Source organism: Pinus tabuliformis, chromosome 4_2 (genome assembly GCF_031772625.1).
Source record: "Pinus tabuliformis cultivar Carrire ecotype Pingquan chromosome 4_2, CPIR1, whole genome shotgun sequence".
In the NCBI taxonomy this organism is placed as follows: domain Eukaryota; kingdom Viridiplantae; phylum Streptophyta; class Pinopsida; order Pinales; family Pinaceae; genus Pinus; species Pinus tabuliformis.
The window spans coordinates 459,122,358-459,148,192 of NC_142304.1; positions in this window are offsets into that span (position 1 = coordinate 459,122,358).

Genomic DNA, 25,835 nt, shown 5'->3' on the forward strand with positions numbered 1-25,835 from the left:
CTAACTAACAAAGAAATTGATTTGGAATTCTTTCTAGTAGGATGAGAGCCAAAAGGCTTACTAAATTAAGTTAAGAGTCTATTTTAAGAACCTTATGACAAAATTACCAATATGAGAAAATAGGAGCATCTTATGACAAACTAACCAGTATGACAATCAATCACGCAAGTGCCAAGTTAGCCATTCACCAAAACAACGAAATATGCCACATGTTTGTCCACAAGACTTCCCACTGGATGCCATATTTATGATCGCAGTATTTTCCATAATATGCCACTTGTATGTTCTCAATAGGGCTGAAATTCGAACTGTAATCTAGCTTTAGAACCATAGGAAAGGAGTGCCTTAGACCTTCGTTTTACCCTCAAATATTTACTTGGATCAGATGCTTGGTTGGCTCTTTGGAGGAGGGTGAATATATATATATATATATATATATATATATATATATCCATGTGAAAGGGTGCCTTTCTTGGGAAAGCTAACTTGATAGTTGGGGTTTGACCAAAAAGACACATAAAAATTTAATTTTATTTTCTTGCAAAGGTCATGAAGAACATTCCTTTCAAAACTTTATTTTGACTAGAAATAAAGAGCATGAAACCCATGCTTTCAATAAAATTATTTTTGACCAACAATAAATTTACAAATGACAGAAATACATTATGAAGACTGATACTAGTTACAATTTCAACAATTTACCCCTCGTGTTGGTTTCCAATATTATACATAGAAAAAAAGAATAATAAAAGAGAGGAAATATTGTTAACTGATAAAAACAAAGGAGCGCCTATGATGAATAGAATTTCACTCTATTTGCATATAACTTTAAACAATTATGTGCATGCAACCAAACCATAATGTACACATATAACTTGGAAGAATATTATACATATAACCATTAATTAATTACAGGGAAGTATAACCATTAATCCATACTAAACAACCATCAACATCATTGTATTTACTCAATACACAAGTTTGAAACAAGGGCTTCAGTTCTCTCAAGGAGAATATAATTTTATTCTCAATCAATATCTGCTATAAAATATTGATGTCTGTTGACACCTAATCCTCTGCAATTGGGTGAATTTGGAATGTGAACAATCATCAAGAAGATGAACTGATCAGTCACATTCATGTATATAACAATAGATACCTAATGAAATAAACGAATCAGTTTTTCTGCCAATTTTGGAGTTACTCTTGGCTTGACATGGTATCAGAGCTCCCAGGTTCTAAAAATAGATGTAACTCCCTTCATCTCTGCCATTGCCTCTGTCCTGAGCGCTGCCTCTGTCCTGACATAGCGCTGCCACTGCCTCGGTCCTGACATAGCAGCAAGTGTGTTGAATAGTTCGAGCAATGAATACACTGAAGCATCTCTATGCATCGATTCATAGTCTCTGTGTGATGAATGGACTGTGGTGAAGGTCGTATTGAAAGCGTAGGTTGAACTCCATTGAATACAACATTGAATGCAACGCTGTAGCGTGGGAATGGAGCGTTGAATACAATGGTGTGCATTGAATCTCTGGTATGAAGCAGTAAATTATGTGGGGCTCCGTGGTTTATATTTTGTGTTGAATAATCTCCGAGTCTCTGTGCGTATTCTTTGTGCATTGGTTAAAACTCCTGGTATGTGCGGTGAAGTTTATATGTGCGTTGGTCTGATATTCATATCCTGGTTTAATACTCTGTAATGTGCAACATTGAATTGGGTTGTATATAACCGTGGACCGAGTTATAACCTGGACTGTATATTATATATAAATCGTGGCCTGACATATAACTGTGGACTATATAATCCGTGGCCTGAGATATAACCGTGGACTGAGTTGTATTGTGCTTAAACCGTGGACCGAGTTATAACCTGGACTGTATATTATATATAAACCGTGGCCTGACATATAACTGTGGACTGTATAACCCGTGGCCTGAGATATAACCGTGGCCTGAGATAATGGTGCTGATAATGGTATGCGGTGTTCTTTTTATTTGAGATAGAGTGCTGAATTAATGCGTGTTGTTGTGGCTATATTAAAGCGGTGATTTATATGTGCGCTAAAGCTGTGTGCTATATGTGCGCTGTGGTTACATTGATCAGTATATATATATATATATATATATATATATATATATATATATATATATATATATATATATATATATATATAATATATATATATATATATATATATATATATTATATATATATATATATGTGCGTTGTGGTTATATTAACCAATATATATATATTATGGTTTTCATTTGAATGAGTTATGAACTGAGTTTGTAGATATGGAATATGGTGGATATATTATATGAGGATCCTTGGAGGGATTTGAAGAAACAGTACATAAAAGTGTTTCAATTTTTTTTTTCCCTTTTGAGTACAATTTCACTGTATATCAGCAAAAGTATTTTTTACAGAATGCATTCAATCATCTCTATGGTAGGAATAGTTCTCACTGGCAAGGAGAACTATCCTGAATGGTCCCGGATGATAAAACACACCCTCATCTTCAATGAGTTGTGGAAGGGAGTGTGTGTCGGAGAAGGAGACAACGACCCAGTACAGCCTACATCAGACAAAGAGCTCGTCATTTGGGATAACAAGAACAACAAAGCATATGCATTAATTGCAGCATCTATAAATGAAGAAGTAAGTCGCCATATTTCATCATATTCAACTGCCTTTGAAGCTTTACAAAAGCTGAAAGAACTCTATGACTCACATTCTGCACTTGAGGTAGTCCAACTCATGATTAAACTCTTCACTCTTGAACTGCAAAATAATGATCCTCTTGCTCTTGCATCTGAAGTAAAGTCTACAATGCATGATATAAAATCCACTAAGGTTGAGCTGGATATCCCTCTTATTTCTTTTCTCAAGGCACTCTATCCTACTTACTCCAATTATCTTGAGTCTTTACAAGCAAATGGAAATCTTAAAGATATAACCTTTGAATATCTTGTGAAAAAGTTTGCTAAAAGAGAAAAAGCCTTTGGAAAGAAGACAACCCCTGAATCTTCTGAAGAGACTGTGTGCCTTGCTCATAAAGAAAAGTATCCTGCTCAAGATTCTATAAGAGGAAGAGGTGGACGAAGAGGAAGAGGAAGATACTTTAGAGGCAGAGGGGGCAGACATTCTCAAGGAGAAAAGGCAGATCTGCATTGCATCCACTGCAAATGAAATGGATCACATGATGCTTCTACATGCAAGCTACCATGGGACAAAATTGAGCAGAAAATAAACCAGCAGAAAGGTAAAACTGATGATACAGACAAAGGTAAAGCACCTGAATCTGCTCACTATATTGAGGCACAATGTAACATTGGAGTAAATGAAGATTTGTTTAATGCTTCACTTGCTTCTTCGAAAAATGATTGGTTGCTTGATTCAGGAGCAACCTGTCATATGACTCATAGGAAAGATTTTTTTGAAGATTTCACTGACAATGTTGATGGAGTAGTATACTTTGCAGATCAGTCAAAAATCAAGCCATTAGGGCTTGGCACAATCACGCTTAAACTGCCTGGTCTTCCAGACTTTCTTCTGGATCATGTTCTATATCTCCCACAACTCAAGAGAAACTTGTTGTCCTTGGTCCACATCCGCCAGCAAGGTCACTCCATTCATATGTTTGATGGCAAGCTTGAGGTAAGAAAAGCATCTGACCACTCACTTGTCATGAGGGGAATAGAAGAAGAAAGGCTTCTCAAACTGCAAGGAACCTCTGCTCATGCACATCATTTCTCATATATTTCTCATCATGAAGAAGGTACACTTCCATCAAGTTTATTATGGCATGCTAGATTTGGACATTTAAACTATGACAGTCTCCGCTTATTGAAGAAAAATGGTGTTGCTGGTTTGCCTACAATTCCTAGGAAACATAAGCAATGTGATGCTTGCATTCTAGGAAAGCATAGCAAAAAGTATTTTCATGATTCACATTCAAGAGCACATAGGAAGCTTGAACTCATTCATTCAGATTTATGTGGTCCAATGCCTGTTCCTTCTGCAAATGGAAATAAATATATCATGACATTTATTGATGATTACACCAGAATGTGTTGGGTTTATTTATTGAAGAACAAATCTGATGCTTTTCAAACATTCGAGAATTTTCATAAATGGATTGAAAATGATGCACAATCTCATATTGGGTCTATTCGCACTGATAATGGAAAAGAATATACATCAAATGAATTTGAAAACTATCTTCGCCAACATGGGATCAAACATCAAACAACTGTGCCTTATAATCCCCAACAGAATGGTGTAGCTAAAAGATTGAATAGAACAATATTGAATATGGTACGATCCATGCTTTTCTTCAAAAATGTAAAGATAATGTTTTGGGCTGATGTTGTTATATGTGCTGCATATATAAAGAATAGATGTCCATCTAATGCTATAAGAAACAAGACTCCTTATGAATTGTGGTATGGACATGTTCCTTCGGTAAAACATCTCAGGATCTTTGGTTCCACCTGTTATGCTTTGATACCAAAGGTACATAGAAACAAACTTGGTGCTAGAAGTTGTAAGTGTATCTTCCTGGGGTATTCAAACACCTCTAAAGCATACCGCCTCTATGATGAAGTAAATAAAAAGTTTGTTGTATCTAGAGATGCCATTTTTCTTGAATCATCCAAATCCGACAATGTTGTTGAGCGGCAACTTGATCGCTTGGATAGATTCGGAAAAACGAAATCATTTCAAGAATTTGATAATGAGATTCCACATCTTGAAGGGGGGATTCCTATACTAGAACAACATGTGGAATCTTCTTCTGAAGAACAATCTCCCCTACATGAAACTCCAACAACGGATGATCCTTTAAGTGATGTAATTGATAGAATTGGGAGACTCAATCTTGATTCAGTCCCAACTCAATCAACAATCAGCCTGGACCATCTCAGAAAGGTCCCCCGAAGTGGCTGACAAAGACACTTGAAAGTGTTCATCCTGATGAAATTGGAAAAACAGGAACCAGAAATTCAAACCGACAAGATGGAGGTGATGTAGATGACTCTAATTCACCTGTTGATATGGATGTTACTTATGATTGTGAATTGAACTTGTCTACAGATTTTGAACCAACTTCCTTCAAAGAAGCTGCTTCTCATGATGAATGGAAAGAAGCAATGCAAAAGGAGTATGATGCTCTCATAAAGAATGGCACTTGGAAGCTGGTTGATCCTCCATTTGGAACCAAACCAATTGGCTGCAAGTGGGTCTACAAGAACAAGTACAAAGCTGATGGCTCACTTGACAAGCACAAAGCTAGGCTTGTGGCAAAAGGTTTTGCATAGAAGGAAGGGGTCGATTATGAGGAAACTTTTGCCCCCACAGCAAAATGGGCCACCATCCGGACACTCTTTGCACTAGCTGCTCAGAACGGTTGGAAAGTCCATCAAATGGATGTAAAAACTGCATTCTTGAATGGAGATTTAAAAGAGAATGTTTTTATGTCCCAGCCTGAAGGATTTGCTGTGAAAGGACATGAACATAAAGTATGCAAACTTGTGAAGTCCTTGTATGGCCTCAAACAAGCACCGCGAGCCTGGTATGAAAAACTAACTGAGCATCTTCTGAAACCCAACTTCAATCATTTTGATCTTGATGATGCAACTTTATTTGTCAAGAAAGTTGGCAAAACAGTTGTGTATCTTGTGGTATATGTAGATGATCTTTTAATGACAGGGAACAATGAAAGCTACATTGCATCCATAAAGAAGGAATTAGGGAAAAGTTTTGAAATGACTGATTTGGGCTATGTTCATTACTATCTTGGCATTGAAGTAACCCAACATCCAAAATCCATATTTCTTTCTCAAAAGAAATACATTGGAGATTTGTTAAACAGATTTGGCATGACAAAGTGCAATCCTCTTTCTACTCCAATGGAACAAAACTTAAAGCTCACATCTATTAAAGGAAAGGAATTTGAGGATGCAACAAAGTATAGAGAGCTTGTAGGAAGTCTCATCTACCTCACTACTACCAGACCAGACATTTCATTTACTGTTGGAATCCTCTCCAGGTTCATGCAAAAGCCTTGTGAGGGACATTGGTCTGCTGCAAAAAGAGTTCTAAGGTACTTGAAGGGAACTCAAGACCTTGGAATCAAGTATACACAGGTGGACGACTTCAGCTTGATTGGATACTCTGATTCAGACTTCGATGGAAACAAAGAAACTGGGGTATCTACTTCAGGATATGCTATGCGTCTTGGATCAGGAGCTGTCTCCTGGAGATCATGCAAACAATCATTTCCAGCAGATTCCACAACTGAAGCAGAATACGTGGCAGCAGCTGAAGCAATGAAAGAAATTGTGTGGCTCAGGAAAATTCTTGAAGATTTGCAGGTAAAACAAGTACAATCAACTCCACTCATGATTGATAACACCTCTGCAATAAAGTTGGCCAAGAACCCAAAGTTCCATGATCGTACAAAGCACATCAATACTAAATATCATCTGATCCGACATCATGTTGAGGCCAAAATAATCCATGTCCGTCATTGTTCCACAAATGAGCAAATTGCAGACATCTTCACCAAAGCGCTTGGAAGAGAAAAGCTTGAAAGATTCAGAATGATGCTTGGACTCACCAACATCCCTTCAGATTAAGGGGGGGAATGTTGACACCTAATCCTCTGCGATTGGGTGAATTTGGAATGTGAACAGTCATCAAGAAGATCAACTGATCAGTCACATTCATGTATATAACAATAGCTACCTAATGAAATAAACGAATCAGTTTTTCTGCCAAGTCTGGAGTTACTCCTGGCCTGACAATGTCTATGAATGAGTGTGCCTCTCTATGTTGTTTATTACTTCATTACTAAAGTGTGTAGGTAATAGGTCATAAATGTAAGTTACATTTACCCCCCCAATGTCTACAAAAGCAATCATTTCACCTTTCTTGTCTTCTTATGTAGATACATGTGCTTGATGATGATCATGATGTTATGTTTTACATGATTAAGTTATGTTACTTCTTACATGAGGAATTTCTAAAGTGATTGAAAATTATAAAATGTTAAGAGTTGAATAATTATGGTCATACTACTGATTCACCAAACCCCCCCCCCCACTTCTCAGTAGTATCCTGGTTTCCATTGTTTCTAACAAAAAGAATCAAGAAGAAAGATGTGAACATGAACGAAGTACTTGAAGAAAATAGAAAAATAAGAATGGGAAAGAATTGAAGTAGAAAAGGAAAGAAAATGTAAAGAAAAACATGATGAAACAGAATCAAACGTAGGAGGAAGAAGGGCTACAACTAAAGGAGAAGATCAAGAGGATGAAACTACTTTTGGGTTTCCTATCTTAGATGCTTTGACGTTTTTGGGAACTGAGTTAAAAATGAAGAACGTTTCTCCTTCAATTCTTCCAATGTTCTACTTTATGCCTACTAAATACCCTGATACTTTCTTGTTTGAATTTGATATTTTACGTAGTACGTATGGATATACAAATGATGCTCAAAGTCTTCATTTATTCTCCGTTACTCTAAAGTGATTTGCATTAAAATGGTTTATGGGATTAGGAGAATCAACCATAGTGTATTGGGATGACATGAGAAAAATGTTCTCATAAACAAAGGTTCTTTTGATCATTCAAAATTCTCTCTCGACATAGGAAAATTTTCATCTTACTACTCTCAAAATTTTTGATCAAAACTAGTTTATGTCTACATAGAGAAAACAAGAAAAAACTCTGTCTTGCAAATCAAGTTTCATAATTTATAGAGGGAAGCTTTGCCTAGAATCAACAAACATTTTTTCAATATTATATTTCTTAATCAATATGTTATGCTTTGTATTTTTTTCCCTTGTACGATTAGGGTCTTTTACAATTGAAACAAGGATTCTTATTAATATTTTATGCCTAGGGTTTACAGTGAAAATCAGAGGAATTATGTTATTATTTCTCATAGAATTATGATATTATTTCTATGATCCAACAGCAATAGTATTAACTACTTGGTAGCACCTCTGTTCATATAGTTGCATACAATAAATTTAACATATAGTGGCATCAATATTTAAAAAAAATGGGCACATAATGGACACATAGTGTTGAAAATAGTGACTGCTATTGGAACTTAAGGTGGAAAGAAAAATTGAACCATATGGATTTGAGATAACCAAATATCATGTTGATATTGAGGTGTATTTATATGTTATTTATTTTAATTGAAATTTGAAATACAATGTGCACTTTAATTGTCAAACCAGGGTCAGTAAGCTTGCGAGGCACTCTGTGCAATATACATAAGAAATAGGATCTTCACCATATTTCTAAATGACCTATGTTGTAAAAAAAAGGAAATCCTAGTAGTAAAACGCACTTGCATAGAAGAAACATATTTTCATGAAATCAAAAGTAAATTAATCTAGGAAAATAAGAAATTATGATGCTTTTGATATAACACTAAGTGAGAAGCTAAGACAGAGTTAGGGCCTTTTCCACCAAGAGATATAGTGGATGGAATTCCTGATCCTTTATTTATCTTATCAATCAACTTGTATTCAAAAGAAAAAAACTATTCTATGATAATCTATTCATGAAAAACACACACAAGTACAAAAAAAACAATATGCAAAATGTAAGGTTACATAAAAGAAAGTATGGAATGGAATAAAATGATACCATGAACCATTTCCCCTAAGAAAAAAGTAACTATCTATCCCATGATAACTAAATCATTTTACATCTAAACTAGAGGATGAAATATGAGAAAAAAAACTTGATATATTCCATCATAAGTTGGACAATTTCTCTAAGAGTACTCCCTTTTGGAGTGGAGGCGACACTCTCTTTTATAAAAAAACTTTCTTGAACTAACAACCCACTTGAGGATAAGATATTCCCAAGTGGTTGCAACAATCCACTAAACATACACAAGGTTTGTTGGACAGTTGGAATTGTTTGTTTGGCTAGTGGCAATAAGTGTGTTGGCATTGATGTCAATAGTCATGTTGGGCAGTTGGCATTACGTGATAGTAAGACAATGTATTGGAATTTATTTCAACCATACTAGCATGGATGTATGTGCTAGCATGATGTTAGGAAGGATAGCATTGATGTCCACTAGGCTAGTTGTGATGGTAGCAAATGCTAGCATTGATGTGCTTGATGTGTCAAGCTCAGGGGGAGTCCTATGGTTGCTGCATTATCTTGTAGAGAACCATCATATTAGTAGAATTATTGGAGAATCCATAAAATGATGGCTATGATGATTGGTAATCCTAGACTTTCGAGGACATTCTGCCTCAAGAGATCAACTTAGATACTCTTGGAGTTAGCACAATTGGTTAGTTCTCAGAAAGAGCTTTCCAATGGTATGTGGAAGTCCATAAATGGATCTCAGGATCTCAAGTTATTGATAGTTGAAGTAAGGATCTTGAAGTCCTTAGGACAAGGAAAAATTTTGGAATTTCAGAACTGCAGAGTAGGCCAAATTTCGGAGTCTCAGGACCTCAGAGGGTCAGAATTTTCGAACTTTGGAAGGTCATATTTTTAGAATGTCAGAAGGTCAGAAAATTAGAACCTCATAAGTTTATGTAAAAGAAACTTGAGATAACATGGAACTAGGGAAGTAGGCTGAATTTTGGACCCTAAATTTCAGAACCTCGGAACTTCGAAGGGTCAGAGTCTCAGAGGATCAGAGTCTAAGTCAATCGGAAGTACGTCGAATATCAGATCCTTGAATTTTAGAACCTTAGGTTTTTGTAACTTCTTATAAATGATATTCTTTTAGAAGTGTCGAGGGTTATGGGGAGCAAAGATTTACAAAGGAAATCACTTGCAAAACCAAGGACCGAGGGACCCTTTCCCTCTCCTTAGATAGGACACATGGAAATAGTTTGTTGGCCCTTAGGAGATGACCGTGGCATATGACATCAACATGACATGGCTATATGGAGGACATGTGGCAATTAGTTTTAGCATTATTGGGTGGCCTAATGGGGAAATCTTGGTGACACGTGTCACCACTAAGGAGATGCCATGTGGGGTGTATGAAAAGAGCATGATTTCATCTTGGGAGCGTATAAGAGGTTAAATATTTCGTAACTCCTCTATAATTGCAATTTGAAGAAAGTTCTGATATGAGGGAGCATCAATGTTGATTAGCGTTTGGTCGTGGAGCCCAAAGAACCAAGGGCATAGAGAAAGAACATAAGGAGATAGCCCCCCTACAAGATCTTGAAGGGCTTAGCACCTAAGTGTTATGTCATTGGTCATAGAACTCGATGCTATGGTGGAAAAATAATAAGAGGTGAAGCAAACGGGGCTAAAGGCCAAGCTTGGAATTTCATAATCTTGCAATTTCATAACATATCCTAGAAAGAAAGTTACGACATGTGGGGCTTTGAAATAGCAACAAAAAGGTGTATGAAGGATGAATGAGTCAACAACTAAGAGTAAATGGGCATAGAAGAGTTGGTCACTAGAATAATGGCAAGTGCAAAAACTACTAGCTTGAAGAACAGATAGGACAACGGTTGCACGGGATGAAATAATGGAGTCTGTCATGAGCTGAGACAAGCCACTCATGATCTTGTTTGCATGCTATGAGGAATTAAATGAATAAAAAATCCTCAGGGACTATAGGTCTGATCAGAGTTCAGAGGAGCCATGCCCAATGTAAGTGTGAGTCTCTAGAAGAAAATTCAAAAGTATGTTCTGAGTGGTAAAGAGGCATACTGCCGGTACAAGATGAATTTAATGGAAGAGAGCCTTGAGTCTATAGTGTGACTGATATTTATTTCTTGGTAGTTTGAAAGACACTCAGGTTCCCATCCTCATGTTTAATGCAACAACAATGTGTGAGAAAACAATGCCCATTCTCTATGGTTAATGAAGATGTAGTACATATGTATTAGACACAACATGAGGATGGAGAAGCCCATGCAAAGGTACACTTGGGCATTGTGAATGGTGAAATGATGGCTGACAGAGACAACATTGGTAACAATTGAGAATGTGGGGGAAGAAGCATTGTTTCTGATGAGCTATGTGGACATCTCTATGGGTGTGTGTGCTGCTAAGGAGAGGCCAAGTGTGTCAATGATGCAGAGAGAGGCTGAGTGTGCCTATGTAGAGGAAAAAGTCCTAGAGTGTGCCAGGGATGTTATGAGAGGTTGAGAAAGCTTGTGGAATAGAAGAGGGTCGAGAGCAGAAGTATATGCTATGGAGTGTGAGCTATGTGGAGAGATTTGAGTGTGAGTCCTCTGCTAAGAAGAGGCCTTGTGTGTCTGAGGAGAAAGAGAAGACTGAGAGAAGAGATCCTACGTGAGTATGTTGTTTTAGAGTGGGTAAAGTGGAGAGGGTGTTGTGTATTAGTGTAGAATATCGAGTAGAACATAGGGTTGCTACAAAGTGTGTAGAGGATAGAGTGTTGTGTGGGCCAAAAGGCTACTAAGGAGAGCAAAGCTAATGTCAGGCAGAGTAGATGCCATCTACAAAGAACATTAGTTCCTTATTAAGTGTGGATTTTTGCTTCCATCTCTAGTGGGTGTCTGAAGGAATCTTGGTGGTGCCTCCTACAAGTTGGTGCTTTCATAAATCCAAGGAGTTGTAAGTTAGTGCTTGCAAAAAATCCATGAAGTTGGTGCTTCACATGGTGCTTCTGGTAGGATGATCAGGTGTTTGCGAAAGAAGGTAGTTTATGCTTCTTGCTAGTGGGTAATAACAAACAATCAAAGGGAGTTAGTGCTTCTTGTGAGTGGTGGCTCACAAATAGATTGATGTAATAGAGTATGTTCTCTTATTTTTACATCAATTGAAAAACAAGGTTGGTGGTTTTTTCCTGAAAGGGTTTCCACGTTAAACCTCCATGTATCATGTGTTTGTTTCTCATGATGTGTATGCTTATATTGATTGATATGGTTGTTGTTATGGTTTGTTCATGATTTCTCTCATTTAGTGGATTCCAAGTTTGAATGAGTAAAGATAAAATGGCATAAAATTTAAAATTATCCTTAATACTGATTCACCCCCCTCTTAGTATTAACATTGTTTCCAACAATTGTTATTAGAGCGTTAGTTCGTTCAAGAATATATTAATCGTTAGAAGGCAGATCAAAGGGAAACAATGGCTAATCAAGTTTGGCTAACAACAGAATCAGTTCCATTTTTAAATGGATCATGCTATGAGATCTAGAATATCAAAATGGAATCCTACTTGATGGTAGTCAATGAAGACATTTGGCTATCTGTGACATACGGGAGAGGAATGAGTTTAATATAGAAGCCAAGGAAATCATCATGAAAGGGTTGTCTAAGCGAGATGATGCTAAAGTTAGAAGAATATTTCAATGTGGCTCAAGAGAAGGCCAAAACCTTGTTTCTCAAGTAGTGAACCAGAACATGTAGTTGCCAGTGATAAGAAGAAAAGAAATAAAAAAGAGAAGGCATCTAAAAGGAAATATGCTCAAAAGATTGAATATATTTCTTCCTATGAGAAAACTATTGATCTTCAGTCCAAGGATGGTGAAGAAGAAGACCTGGATGAGAGGCCATGTGACTTAGAATGTAAGCTATTTATTTGTGATAAATGTAAAGAAATATGTCACTTGTTATATAGATTTTCATGTGAATCACTTGAGGATAGAGATAACCATGCATCTAGTAGTAGTAATGAAGATAGACCTGATGGGCCTCCAAACTAGACATAAATTAAGGCCCATATGACCATTCTTCAACACATTAAACCTCTCGTTTTTGCATTATATGACATATTTTTAGCTTTAATATGTTCATTAGGAAGGTTTAGAGATAATAGCATATTTGTGTCTAATAGTATTTATTTTTGTAGAATATTGTGAGAATATTGGGCAGATTATGAAGATTTGGAGAAGGAGATAATCTAGGGACTTGCTCCATACTATATTATGATAAAGCTTGGATAATAAATGAACATAATATCATGAAATTATTGACAAATTCTGAAGTTCCAGTGATTGAGAAAATATAGGAATGTGTTCCTGTCATTTAATGCAGATTCCTAGTGTTGGGAACCAAATCCACTATTTGAGGGATTTTGGAGGGGAAAGCTTCCTCCTTTCAAGGATATTTCTTCCTCGTCATTTTTTATAAGTACCAATTCGAATTTTCCTCTAGGGGCATGTATTTTTTAGTCTTTTTGTGGAGAAAACTTGTATTTTTGCAGCTCAACTTTCATTTCTAGCAGGGATGTACTTGGATTGATTCAAATAATGAAGTTTGGTGCCATTTCTAGCTTCTAAAGCTTGGTCTCCTTCATAAGACTCTAATTATCCTTGGGATTCACCATCCTAGGACCTCAAATTAGTTTTTTATAATTTTATTTTCTTTGTTTCACTTCTTATTCACATGCATCTCTTATTCTTGTTTTCCCTATTTTGCATTTAGTATTGACGCTTCTTTTGTTGTAGGATTGGGTTAAATGATTGAAGTGAGTTGTTTTGAAATTTATTTATAGATAAAAAATCATGATTCATCCTTTTAATAGCTTTTAAAATTCATATTCATCATTGAGCTACTTGGATTGGTTTACTAGTTCACAAATCTAGAATTTCTAGAACTCCCTCATAGCAAAAGTAGTAATTTTCTGGTTTTTTTTAGAACATGTTAATGATATTCAATTGAGTTGATTCAAATTCGATTAGGTCATAAAAAATTCAATTTAATATCAAAATTTACCCCAATGGATTTTCACTTGATTAGGTTAGGCATTTTATAGGTTAACTAGCTCACTAGTTCTTGAATTTCTAGCTTTTAGAGTAGTAATTTTTTGCTATTTTGGAGTGATTCCACTTAGAATGGAGTCTTAAGACATCCTAATAAATAAATAAAAAATTCCCATCCAATTTTCATTTGATTTACTTGGTCATTTGGTGAATTATCTCCTCCTGTTGAAATTCTATATCGCATGTAGCAACTTTATTTTGCGTTTAGAAACCTCCTGTAGCACTCATGTAACACGTGTAAACTTGACTATATTTGCTCCAAAATATTTGTTTTTGTATCTTAGGCTTGAATCATAACCCCTAGGCTCTACTTCCATGATTTAGGAAGAATAATCACCAATTAGGACATACCTTTTTACAAAGTAGATTAGGCCTATTTATTTGAATTCATTCTCTTAGAATTTTAATTACAAATTGTTGTTCTTGCCTAGGATTAATTTATTTCCATATAAACTTTTCCATTTCTAAAATTATTTTAGGATTTGATTTCATGGCATTCACTCCATTACATCAGATCAATGAAACAATGACACATTGTATGCTGCACATATAATGCCGATACCTCTTAAGTTTGTATGAATCCCGAGTTGATAATTTAAGTTGGTAGCCTTGGGAGTTGCAACATTATTGTTGAAATACTCAGATCATCACTTTTTGGCACTATTTTCGAGGAGGTATCAAAGTATGCATTGTTTTATTCCCTAGTTGATTCATCTTTTTTACTTTTTGCAAAAACAAAAAATATTTTCATTAGGCATATTTCATTTCGAAAACAAAGAATTGCATTGCATTATCATTCTTATTCAAAAAAAAAAAAAAAAAAAAAAAATACTTCTCCAACACCAACCCCCATTTGATCATGTGGTGCATTAAGAACCACATCACCATCCGCTTTTTAAGGTATAAGAAGCAGAGGTGGCAGATAAGATAGAAGAAATGGATGGTGATGACGACAATGAAGAAGATCCTCTTGGATTCCCCATTCAAGATAATAATATCAATGTTCATATGTAGAACATCCCTTCATATTTCTTTCCCAACTTCCATGGTATGAGGTCAGAGGATATGGAAACCTTTCTCTTTGAATCTGAAATCCTTTGTAGATCTTATGGTTACTTACTAACCACTCAAAATTTGAGATTGTTTCTAGCAACATTAAAGGATAGAGCTCTTAGATGGTTCATGAGTTTAGGGACTAATTCAATAAGATCATGGAATGATATGCAACAAATATTTCTATAAAAATATAAAGATCACGATCTTAAAGAAGAAATATTTAGAATGAATAAAAAAGAAGATGAGATCCTTAAGGATCTAATAGAGAGGTTCATGTATAATGTTAAGAGGGTAAAATTACATCATTTAGGATCTGACACACTAAAAACCCTCTTACTTAGAACAATTAGGGATGAGTGGAATTGATCTCCTTGATCTCATGAGTAAAGGTGATGTACACCAATTATAATTTGAAGAAAATTTTGAAACATGCAAACACATATCAAGAGGAAGGGCAAGAGTAAGTAAATCAACATCAAGATCGGTAAGTCAAGCTAAACTTGGAAATTTGTTTGATGACTTTAAAACATAAATTCTTAGAAATCTAAGTGAACAAGTAGAAATGTTAAGAATGCAATATGAGGAAAAAGAAGATGCTAACATTTTTGTTGTCCATGTAGAATCATACACTTTTAAATATTTCCCATCATTACCAAGATTGAAGGAAATTTACCAAGAGGACAATGGAGCAAGTCAATCACCTAAGCAGTTATGTTATGTAGCACCAAGAGGACCATGACCACCTAGTCAACCTAGTATGATGCAAGAACCTAATTCAAAATTTCAAGGTTATGCACATCCATCTCAAAATAATTGGAGCAAACCCTTTCCTTGGTAACCTTGGCCATCTCAACCTCAAAACCAATCTTGGCAACAAGGTTGGCAAGAAAATTATGGGAGCAATCCAAAATATCCTCAATATTTTCCGCAATATCCTCCATACCTAACTCCATGTTATCCCAACCATCCACCTCCACCACAAGCACAACCCAACCAAATCCATCTCAAAGATCCACTCCCACTCAACTACCTATACCACCATTTCCAAGCCCACATAAGGAAGTAGCTCAACCCACTTGCAATGCTGAGGTACAACACTTCCTAACATCTCCTCTTGATATTAATGGTATTCATCTTAGCTCATGGAGATTATTGCAAAAAGAGATTCTCTTTTTGTCATTAAAGGAAAAAATTTCAGAAAAAAAAAAGATTCAAAGGAGAAGACCAAAGAATCATGGGCTGCACTTGATGAAGAGTAGAGATCAAAATTAGAGGTTGAGAAAGTTCCCTCTTGTTTACCATTCGATCCTCCATATGTTCAAGAGAATAATCAGTAAAAAGAGGAAGATTTGAATGTCATGGTAGAAGAAGACATGAAGAATGATCTAGATAAGTAAGCGAACCAAGGGCATCAAAGTTATATTGACTTTTGGTTCTAGAAAATCAACAAGATGGAGCATCACTCTCTTCTTCAACAATACTTGATATCGTCAAAGTCAAAACATTTGGTCTCTAAAATTCAATTACATGTCAAAGCATACATTTCGAGCCTACACATGAGTTTATCTGTCATCTTTATGTGCACATGGATCCATTGGAAGTATTCCTATACTTGAAAGAGATTTTGTTTTTCAAGTAGAGTAGGATAGAAAAAGAAATAAAAAAATGAAAAATAAGAGGAAAAAATAAAATATCAGGTGAAAACCTCCTTTGAGGCACCTGAGATTGGCTCATTGATTGAAAACCTCCATGAGGCAGTCAATGGGTTGGAAAAAAAAGATAAAAGAAATAAGATCCTGGGTGAAAACCTCTTCTGAGGCACCTAGGCAGACCTACTAGTTGAAAACCTCATTGAGGCAACTAGTAGGCCTAAAGAAAAAAATGAAAAAAAAAGAGAGAAAAAAAGGAAAAAGGATGAAATAAAAAAATATATATATTTTTTGTTCCAGTTGCATATAAGTACTTGCATGCAGACACTCCTCCACCTCCATAAGGAAAAGAAACATGTTAGCACCACAAAAAGAGAAAAAGAAAGAAATGAGCAATGAGGCAAGCAAAAAGTAAAAAACAATCAACCTTGGGCTTCTTACCTTTTGTGAAAACTACTCAAGAAGGACCAAGGGCATGTCAATCCATCACCCTCAACCATTTCCATGACATTCCCCATCATTCGCAAGCCTTTCTCATGTATTTCCTTCATATCCTAAAATGTTACAAGAGGGCTCTGTTATGCTACAGGAGGCCAAAATACACAGAGCATAACATTGTTCTTATCATATCTTGAAAACCGTGCATCCATTGGTCGAGTTGTTTCATGGGGAGATTCATATGTATGATGGTAACATGATCAAGCAATTTCAACAAATTTCAGTGCACACGTTTCGAGAAATTGGCCTTCATCACCTACAACCATTTTTATTTTTTCTCGATATTCATGGATCCATTGGCCAATAATTTTTATGGGGAGGTGAATAAGGATTATGGAAACATGCTCAATTTTTTTTAGGTCAATCCCATCTACCATTTGTGATATATGGATAAAAAGTTTCTGCTACAGGAGGATGTCCTGAAATGCTACAAGACGGACCATAATTGCTACAGGAGGCTGATCCGATTGGAGGAAAAGGTCAAAAGGTCATGTCTTATTTATTGAAGGTTGAGAGAGGTCCCCCCAACAACAATTTCATCACTCATCCACTCCATATAGCCAATATTCATCTTTAAATTCCACTCTGCCTTACATGAAAAAAATCAGAAAAAGCTTGTCATCAACTTTTCCACCACCTACACCACCTCTTGATGATTTTAACCCTGTCCTTATACCTCCTAAGACTTTCCATCAATCCCACATGTAGTAATGAGGTCTCGAAGAGGAATTAAATGATTACTACAGGAAGAGGATTCCTCCTGTAGCAGTCCACACAGTTATAACATAACCCAACATCAATTCTTTTTTTTCACCTACATAGTAGAAGATCCAACCACCTTGAGCACCATGAAGCCATTTCTGAAGTTGAGAAGGGGCACACCCTCCTTAGGAAGCATTCCATCCACTCCACCAATAGAATATTAGAGATTTGGAAGAAGCTTATGCACACAACAATTTTATCAGTCAAAGGATCATCAAGCTAAGAAGACTTGTGCAAAAGCAAACAAAGGAAACTAACACCTTCAAGATCATCATATTATGAACTCCAGCTTCAACATGCAAGAATCACCAACAAATTGACATCATAGGTAGGTACATGTATGCAATATCCTTCACCTCTTCTCTTGAGTGTATTATGGTTATAAATTTGTTGTCAATGCATAATAGATGAGGTTTATAGTATCTTCATCCCTCCATCAGAGATCAAATTCTCTTCTTGCATTGCATATTAGGTGTCTCGCTCAGTCAGCTGCATTCCATTAGGAGCATGGATCATCTGACAGTAGTGGCTTGTTGTACATTTTCCCTCATGTCCTTTACCTGTTGGCTCATTTCCATTCATCAAGATCATCTGCAGTCACTTTTTGTCTTTAAATTTGCAAGAGTCATTTCTAGGGTTTCAGTTTCATTAGGTCTAGGGTTTCATCAAAAAGGTCTTCAAAATCTCCAATAATAGTCAGCAGGCACATGAGGAGGCTGAATAAAGTTCCAATATCAATAAATTTCACTCGGAAATGTATTTTTCCTCAAAACTCTGTTTTGAGGAAAAACAGAGTATTTTAGGTTTTATTTGTATAAATTCATGTATTTTCAGTTCTTTCATATGTACATCACTTCAGTGGCAACCCTGGTCACCTTGCCAAGCTTCAGTAGCTCCATCCCTTGTAAGGCAAACAAAAATCAAGTCATTCAGTTCATCAAAAGGCTCAAATAAAGCAAACTACTCAAAAAACAGAGGTGAAAAACAAAGTCACATTGCAAACATTATAAAAATGGATTTTTATGAATCAAAAATTAAAAAGCTCCTTGTATATAAATCATTTTCTTAATTCAAAAGCTCATTTTCATTCAAAGAACAAGGTTGAGCAAAGTGAAGGCCGTGTTTGAGCAAAGGAAGTGGAACTGGAGAAAAACTGTCCAAATTTGTGGGCGCGGTGCACTGGGTGAGTGGCGCGGCGCATACAAGAGGTGCGATGCATAGAGTCGCTTTCCTCAGTGTTAATTTGAACTGGCATGGTGCACACAGGAGGCGCGGCACGTTGGGTTTGAGGCACGATGCATAGAGCTGCCAAGCCCGTTTCTCTCAAAAACTCCCTCAAATTGCTAAAATCGCTCAAAACGTCCAGTGTGCAAGTAAGTTAAGCCCTCTTCCTTGCTAGTGAAGGAGTTTTTCATACAATTTATGGTGGTTGTGTAAAAGAAAAATCAAACCCTACTTCCTTGTCATTTCTCAAAAAATATTGCCTAGGGTTTGTACTTGTCATTTTGCTGCCAAGTCTATTCTACCACTCCCTCACTTTTTCATTCCTTCATTCATTTTCTCAGCTTATCCACCCATTCCCTAACTCCCATATTCAGTCAACCCTATCCCCAATTCCATTTTCCCAAATCCTAACTACAAATCCCTAAACCTTAATTGTTGTCCCTAAACTTATCCTATCATTCCCAAAACCCCTCATACTCTCTTCCCCCCACAGTCCCTCATATATTTTTTCCCTTGGTGGCAGAAAATCAAACAACACCATAAATCTCCTACTACTCATCAAGAAAACACACCCACTAGCAAAAATGGAGTTTGATCCTTCATATGACCGTGAGGAAGAGACACACAATGACTCTCCTACAGAGGTACATGCACCAAGGAGACCTCATAAGGGTGGCAAACATATACGAGAGGAACCTGCCACACTTGCTGAGCTGCAGGCCTGACCTCTCGCTATCACATGCTTCCAACACCAATCCTGCTTTGAGTTCTGTGAGATGGTTGCTAGAGTCCAGTATCATCATGAGTTGGCCCAGTTGTTTGTGCTTCATTTACATAATGGTCAAGCCACTCTAGCTGGTGTAACATTCACTTTAACACTAGAGTCTATTTCTCTAGCAACCGGCATTCCTAATATTGGAGAGCAATGGAATAAGAGGCAACAAATTTACAGGGAACATTATGAACCATACATCAAACCCGGTTATTTGAGACAACTCAGCAGAGTGTTTCCCTTTCGGTACCTGAAAGACTCATATGCTCCCTTGATGAAAATAATAATGAAGTATTTCAGTTGCGAGGGCCGATTTTCTTGCCTATATGCCTATCATATCAGGTTGTTGATGCACTTTGCCAAGGTGAGGATGATGAATATCCCCTACTTCATGTACCGAAACATTGAGAAGATGACCACCCTAGTACAACAAAATACTCCTCAGTAGCAATTCAACAATATATATCATTTTGCTCTCATTAAGATTGTGGTCATGCATCAGCTTGGTTTGCAGGGAATCACATGTGAAGATTTCATTTCTTGTGAGTTCTTCACAGCTCCTAAGGTACCTCTAGAGAATTTTCATGAGACAAGTGGACCTTCTCATCAGCAGGAGGGTCATGAGACACATACCGCTAGTGTGCCTATATTTGTCACATACCAAAAGGGCACTAGGTGGTTATTTGCAGTAGCAAAGCGTGTATTATCTCCACTCGGGGTGGAAGGGGTCTCACTTCCTTCATCAACACAATAGGTTCAAGACAAGGGCAAGAGGCCATTATAGGATGAGGGGCCTTCAGGTGAGCAGGAGACCGATTTCATTCTCATTGAGGGTGATGATACTGATTTGGGCCCACAAAGCTCAAATCTCAAAGAAGTCATCCAAGAGCAACAGGCGGACATCAATTCTTTTTCCCTCAACTTGGAAAGAGCCGAGTGGATAATAAAGTACCTAGAACAAAGAAACAAGCAGCTTGAGGATCAGCAAGCAATTATGGAGTTGCAAAACATACAAGAAAACCACCAAACTGCCAAAAGAAGGAAGGTGAAGCTCACATCCCTTGAGCAAGAAATTAATGCCGATAGAGAATCATGGCTTAAAAGAGCTGATATCCACTTAGAGAGGAGGTTGGAGAAAGCCATCAATGAGAAGAATATGTTGAGAAACATGGCATATCATTATTTTTCAAGGAATATGGTGTTCCAAGCTAAAATAAGGAGCTTGAAGGCAAAATTGAAGAAGAGATCGAGGAGGCAAAAAGCGCAAGATAAACTTCAGATCTTGGCTGAGGCTTCCTTGGCCCAACACAGCACTTGAAGGAGAGTACTCAGTCCAAGTTTCAAAAAATTTGGGACACATTTTGCATTTTTGAACATTTTGGGCTAAAACACAGAAATTTCTGCCCTATGCGTCGCACCACCTGGCGCTCGCTTTTGATGGAAGCCTCCAAATGAAAAAAACTCAGCATTTTTGGATTTGGCATGAAAACCATGCCTGTCTACCAATGGCCAAGAAATTTTGACAGGTTTTGAGCCCTTAAAAAGGTCAAAAACATTCAAAAAATGACCTTACTGTCGCTATTTTGACACACAGGAAGCAGTATTGGGAGAACTCAATTTTAGAGGGGAAAATGGAGGCCAAATTCAAAAATTACACTTGGGTTGGAAAGTAGATAGGCAGACCTTTCCAAAAAGCACACTTGTAGCAAATTTGGACACCGGGAAGGCCTCCAAAAGTAGCTGTAAACAGGCATTACGCATAGAGAAATCAGCACAGCGCATAGGGGAAATTTTGCTCAGTTTGACCAAGTATACTCTGTTTTTCGCCTAGTTCCTTGACAGTTTGACTTTTCTCTTTTTTAATGTCAAACTTATGATGTAATTTATTGTAAATTTATGGATCTTGATGTAATTATGTCAAATTCTCACTCATGAAGGTAGATTCATCCATGAAAAGTTAGTTTGCAACCGAATGAATCAGTGCCCTAGTTTTTAGAGGCATGCTGTTCCACTGCCCAATTTATAGTTCTCAGTTTATAATTAGTTGGAATAGCTCCTAAACTCATGAGCTCGACCCCTGGAGGCTAGGATGAGTTGTTTTTTGCCTATATCTTATGTTTTTTCAGTCATTAGCATGGTTGGACTTTTTGGAAAGCTTGGAGCTTATTGTATACTCATTTCAGCAGTTTTGGCTAAGGAATAGACCAGTGGATTCATGTGGCATGTTGCTTTGATATTGTGTTTCCTTCTGTAAATGTAAGTTTATATGTGTTTTATGTATGCCATTATCTCTCTTGCTTCTTCTTAACTAAAACAAACAAGGATAAAGGTAGAATCCATTGAAATTGCAGTGCTCTACCTAGGGTTTGCTTAGTTATTGATGTTTTCAGCTGTTTGAAGAGGATCCTTGAGGTTTTCTTGCCCTTTTCAACTCCTCACCTGTATAAATCTTTCCGTTTCATTCAATTTGAAGTATTAAATCACTTGCCTACCTTGCCCCATTGAGACCTCTTCAAAACTAAGCCTCATTCCCAAGATCCAAAACTGCCTTTCCATTTGAGCCAACAAAACATCATCAAATTCAATCAAGCCCTTTTGCACAAATACCTAGCCTAAATTAGTCTTCATTCTAGTCATCTCAAGCCTCATTGATCATTTTTGTTGAGATTGACAGGAGAGAGCCCTCTCCCGACCTGGTAGGGCTAGCTACCAGGTTAAGCTTGGTTTGATGTTACCCTAGATCCTACCTTTCTCAGCCCGAGGTAGATTTAGGCCCTAACACACCCTCAACCAGTTAAGTAGCATCCTCCCTCCTCACATTCCATACAATTTCATAGTACATGCATCATGTAGAAAAAACATGAAGAGGTAAATTCCTTTGGAAAAATTGTTTTCTTATATAAGAGGGAAAGGTAAGAGTAGAGCAAGTATTTCACTGAGCTAGGAGGTATCATTATTCTCTTTCTCTAACCAAAAATCAATCACCCTATTTCTACCTCTGCACCCTATACTATTCAAAGAAAAATCTTGGAAATTCCTTTCAAATAATTTAAGGAGACAACAATAGGAGCCATGGGGGCGGGTTTCAACCAAAGGGGAAGTAACTTGAAATCCATGAGAAGGCCAACCACTAGAGCAGCCCCAGCTAAGCAGCTCAAAGGACAAATTGTCATGCTACAAGAGAAAACATGGCTACTACATGAGAAACAAAGTTGCTATAGGAGAAACATATTTGCCAGGGGAGAAGACAATTTGCTACAGGAATGTCCAGAGAGTTGTTAAAAGCTTGAGTTTGAGCAACTTTACCCTATATTTGAAGAGGAACATCTAATAGAAGGGTAAGTGAACATTTTTCTTTGCCATCTGTGGACAAGAAACCTACAAAATTTCTCATTCCTTCAACCAAAATTCTAATAGCGGTTTGAGAATAAAAAAATTGAATGAGAATGTTTCTTTTGAGTTAAGAAATATAAGAAAGGAAATGGATTTTTTTTTTTGAGTTGAGTCCGAAGTTTTGCTTCCTCTAACTAGTAGGGATACAATTTCTCTTTTAAACCTATAGCAGATTGAGAGTATTGGTTTGCCAAACTTTGGAAAATCATAGTGACAATCATGGGGGGTGGTTTCAATTAAAGAGAGTCCACAAACTCATCAAGGATGTTAATTATCACATATGTTGTGGAGAATGTTCAAAAACTTGTGTCGTGGGAAACATTGTGGACATTAACAAGGATACTTTTCTTAAGGCACAAGCACAAGCCTAATTAGAACTTGGAGAAAATGATGGATCTACAAGAGGAGCTGGAGAAGAAGATGAAGAGAATGGAACAAGAGAAGATGTGCAAAAGCTACTTCTAAGGTAGCTTGGGATGTTAAGGACGCCACCAGGGCTATGAATGAGGCACAATTAGGTCACTAAGTTGCTTAGAGGATGAGAAACACTTTCAGTAGTGGGGTACGGAGAGCCTCCAAATTAGACATAAATTAAGTCCCATTTGACCATCCTTCAACACATTAAACTTATTTTTTTGCATTAGATGACATATTTTTATCTTTAATATGTTCATTAGGAAGGTTTAGAGATAATTGCATATTTTTTCCTAATATTATTTATTTTTTTAGAATATTGTGAGAATATTAGGTAGATTATGAAGATTTGGAGGATGAGATAATCTAGGTACTTGGTCCCTACTCCAAGAGGATCAATATTGGATAATAAATGAATAGAATATCATGAAATTATTGACAAATTATGGAGCTCCAATGATTGAAAAAATCTAGGAATGTGTTCCCTATCAATTAATGCAGATTCCTAGTGTTGGGAACTATTAGTGTCAGTCTTTGAAGCCTTCCTCCAGTGATCAAACATGCTCTTACAAAATGATTTTAAGGTATCAAAGTCAAATTTTGTCATTTAGTGAGACTTCAAGTAAAATTTGGTCACTAGGTATTAGGTCTAGGGTTGTTTTCAATCCTTCCAAAGTCTTCCAAGTATTGGTCCATGTCACCATTCAGCTTAGTGTACCATCATTCAAATATTTTTCATCATCATTTCAAGTTCCAATGGGTCATTTTACACCTTGTTCGTGCTTCAATTGTACTTGGGTAAGCCTCATTTCCCTCTCCTAGGGTTTTGAAGGTAATTTTTCTTAGATGGTCATATCATCAACAAAACTTGTATCCTGATGCTCATACACCTTCCACTATCCTTAATATACCTTCTTAAATTCTTCCCATCACTCATATCCCTCAAATTCATCATTTTCCCACAAACCCTAGTTTATTGCTACAATTTGACAATTTTCTAGGCTAGGCTTGTGTTTTGCCCTTTTGGACCCCTTCCCCTCACTCAACATTTGAAATTTCACTTTCCCCTGCTTCCTAACATCCCTCCCTACTTCCCAAAACTTTCTCAAGAATTTAGAAGCCCCTTATCCCCTTCATTTCACTTCATTTCGACAAATCCCCTGTTCCACACATCGAGATAGGTTTTACTCAAATGATGTTTCTGAGCAAGAAAAAATGAATTTGGAAAAAGTGAGAGAATTTTTTGTCCATAATAGGCCAAGGAAGAAAAACCTCCTTCACTTTTTACACAGGTGTCATGGTTTTAGAGAAATGTCAAAAATAAAGTTTCCTTAGGAGGGTTGCTACACCTATGGAGTGGCCTTGGGAAAATCAAGATTTCTCCTAGCTTGGCTGGCCAAATGACTTTTTTGATGCATGAAATGATAACTAGACACAAAGATATTTCCAATGAGCTATCATGAGCTCAATTTGGAGTTGAGGGAGATCTAAAAAAGTTGACTGCAACATTTAGGCAACCTCATTTTGCACATTTTGACCAGTCTTGGGAGATTTAACTTTTGATAGGGGAAATGAACTCCAAATTGAGAAATCCAAGATGTTGTGGAAAGTAGACTCAATAAGATTTCCAAAGAGCCATCCTTCACCCAATTTGGACACTAGGAAGGCCTCTAAAATCTATCTGCAAAAGGGCATTGTGCATCAAATCAGTGGCGCTGCGCATCAAATTTTGCAACATAGGGAATTTCAGCTGAGCGCTGCACATTGGATTGGCTCACTCTTTTTCCAAATGGCTTGTATTTTTGGATTCAGCATGAAAAAAATGTTGGAAATAATACTGAGAGGGGGGGGGGGGGGTGAATCAGTATTATCAGATCAATAAAACTTTTTCAATACTCAGAAACATATACGCTACTTCAGTTAGGTGAACCAGCGTGTACACGCTACTGTGTCTAAAGCAACCAGCGTATAACCAGAAATCTTATGATTCAGTTAGTTTATCTTCAGTAAATGCATCAGGACATTATTAACCATATTAAAAGTAAACAGGTGCAGTATAACAAAACAGATCATCACACAAAAGCCACACACATGAACACCATGATATAAGGTGGAAACCCAATGTGGGTGAAAACCACCTGCTGCAAGTCGTCTCTATCTTTCTTTAATAAGAAACTTCAGTTTACAATCTTTTGTACTGGTGCAGCCTTATACCAGTACGCAGGCTACAACCTGCAGAAGGCTCAACCTTCTCTCGTTTTCCAGACTCTCCTGGAAGGGAGCTCCAACCCCCTTTGCTCTTGTACTAGC